At 41.1% G+C, this 2760-nt stretch overlaps 1 long non-coding RNA gene across 3 annotated transcripts; it reads left to right on the top strand.

The window, feature by feature from the left end:
* The first annotated feature begins 287 nt into the window (after positions 1-287).
* LOC118382696 (uncharacterized) lies at positions 288-2527 on the top strand. Of its 3 annotated transcripts, none has more exons than XR_008082436.1 (3): positions 288-365; positions 671-754; positions 839-2527. It is a non-coding gene; the product is annotated as an uncharacterized LOC118382696 (long non-coding RNA). The 3 variants fall into 3 exon arrangements; XR_008082435.1 differs by having other exon boundaries at positions 294-365; positions 615-754; XR_008082434.1 differs by lacking the exon at positions 671-754 and adding an exon at positions 420-587 and having other exon boundaries at positions 294-365.
* The last annotated feature ends 233 nt before the right edge of the window (positions 2528-2760 follow it).

The following is a 2760-nucleotide window of genomic DNA, read 5'->3' as shown; positions in this document are numbered from 1 at the left end:
TAGGTCTGCCTCAAACCCAGTTATATATTAGGTCTGCCCCAAACCCAGTTATATATTAGGTCTGCCTCAAACCCAGTTATATATTAGGTCTGCCTCAAACCCAGTTATATATTAGGTCTGCCCCAAACCCAGTTATATATTAGGTCTGCCCCAAACCCAGTTATATATTAGGTCTGCCCCAAACCCAGTTATATATTAGGTCTGCCCCAAACCCAGTTATATATTAGGTCTGCCCAAACCCAGTTATATATTAGGTCTGCCTCAAACCCAGTTATATATTAGGTCTGCCCAAACCCAGTTATATATTAGGTCTGCCCCAAACCCAGTTATATATTAGGTCTGCCTCAAACCCAGTTATATATTAGGTCTGCCAAACCCAGTTATATATTAGGTCTGCCCCAAACCCAGTTATATATTAGGTCTGCCTCAAACCCAGTTATATATTAGGTCTGCCCCAAACCCAGTTATATATTAGGTCTGCCCCAAACCCAGTTATATATTAGGTCTGCCTCAAACCCAGTTATATATTAGGTCTGCCCCAAACCCAGTTATATATTAGGTCTGCCCCAAACCCAGTTATATATTAGGTCTGCCCAAACCCAGTTATATATTAGGTCTGCCTCAAACCCAGTTATATATTAGGTCTGCCCCAAACCCAGTTATATATTAGGTCTGCCCCAAACCCAGTTATATATTAGGTCTGCCCCAAACCCAGTTATATATTAGGTCTGCCCCAAACCCAGTTATATATTAGGTCTGCCCCAAACCCAGTTATATAAGGTCTGCCCTCAAACCCAGTTATATATTAGGTCAAACCTCAAACCCAGTTATATATTAGGTCTGCCTCAAACCCAGTTATATATTAGGTCTGCCCCAAACCCAGTTATATATTAGGTCTGCCCCAAACCCAGTTATATATTAGGTCTGCCCCAAACCCAGTTATATATTAGGTCTGCCTCAAACCCAGTTATATATTAGGTCTGCCCCAAACCCAGTTATATATTAGGTCTGCCTCAAACCCAGTTATATATTAGGTCTGCCCCAAACCCAGTTATATATTAGGTCTGCCCCAAACCCAGTTATATATTAGGTCTGCCCCAAACCCAGTTATATATTAGGTCTGCCCCAAACCCAGTTATATATTAGGTCTGCCCCAAACCCAGTTATATATTAGGTCTGCCTCAAACCCAGTTATATATTAGGTCTGCCCCAAACCCAGTTATATATTAGGTCTGCCCCAAACCCAGTTAAATATTAGGTCTGCCTCAAACCCAGTTATATATTAGGTCTGCCTCAAACCCAGTTATATATTAGGTCTGCCTCAAACCCAGTTATATATTAGGTCTGCCCCAAACCCAGTTATATATTAGGTCTGCCCCAAACCCAGTTATATATTAGGTCTGCCTCAAACCCAGTTATATATTAGGTCTGCCCCAAACCCAGTTATATATTAGGTCTGCCCCAAACCCAGTTATATATTAGGTCTGCCCCAAACCCAGTTATATATTAGGTCTGCCTCAAACCCAGTTATATATTAGGTCTGCCCCAAACCCAGTTATATATTAGGTCTGCCCCAAACCCAGTTATATATTAGGTCTGCCTCAAACCCAGTTATATATTAGGTCTGCCCCAAACCCAGTTATATATTAGGTCTGCCCCAAACCCAGTTATATATTAGGTCTGCCCCAAACCCAGTTATATATTAGGTCTGCCTCAAACCCAGTTATATATTAGGTCTGCCCCAAACCCAGTTATATATTAGGTCTGCCCCAAACCCAGTTAAATATTAGGTCTGCCTCAAACCCAGTTATATATTAGGTCTGCCTCAAACCCAGTTATATATTAGGTCTGCCCCAAACCCAGTTATATATTAGGTCTGCCCCAAACCCAGTTATATATTAGGTCTGCCCCAAACCCAGTTATATATTAGGTCTGCCTCAAACCCAGTTATATATTAGGTCTGCCCCAAACCCAGTTATATATTAGGTCTGCCCCAAACCCAGTTATATATTAGGTCTGCCTCAAACCCAGTTATATATTAGGTCTGCCCCAAACCCAGTTATATATTAGGTCTGCCCCAAACCCAGTTAAATATTAGGTCTGCCTCAAACCCAGTTATATATTAGGTCTGCCTCAAACCCAGTTATATATTAGGTCTGCCCCAAACCCAGTTATATATTAGGTCTGCCCCAAACCCAGTTATATATTAGGTCTGCCCCAAACCCAGTTATATATTAGGTCTGCCTCAAACCCAGTTATATATTAGGTCTGCCCCAAACCCAGTTATATATTAGGTCTGCCCCAAACCCAGTTATATATTAGGTCTGCCTCAAACCCAGTTATATATTAGGTCTGCCCCAAACCCAGTTATATATTAGGTCTGCCCCAAACCCAGTTATATATTAGGTCTGCCTCAAACCGAGTAAAAACCTTTTCTCACCAACTGTGTTGCAATCTTTTTGTCCGAATTATGAAAAAATACAGATTCCTTTTTTTCACGCAGTAAATAACCATTCACGCAGTAAAAAAAAACATTCACCTCAAAAGCAATGTGTTTTTCCCCTCTACTTTTCTGCAAAATGCACATAACGTCACCCACACTGCTACAGTCATTCTCAGTGGCGATATGCTGTTCAACGTGGCTAGAGAGGACGAATTAATGAGAGAGAAATCATATAGCACTGTAAAAAAAAAAATATGCTACTGAAAACATGAGGATGGGCTTTTCATCCTATAGTATCAATCACGAAAGGAGCTCGG

Source organism: Oncorhynchus keta, chromosome 27, assembly GCF_023373465.1.
Source record: "Oncorhynchus keta strain PuntledgeMale-10-30-2019 chromosome 27, Oket_V2, whole genome shotgun sequence".
Taxonomy (NCBI): Eukaryota; Metazoa; Chordata; class Actinopteri; order Salmoniformes; family Salmonidae; genus Oncorhynchus; species Oncorhynchus keta.
This window is presented reverse-complemented; position numbering and strand designations above follow the sequence as displayed.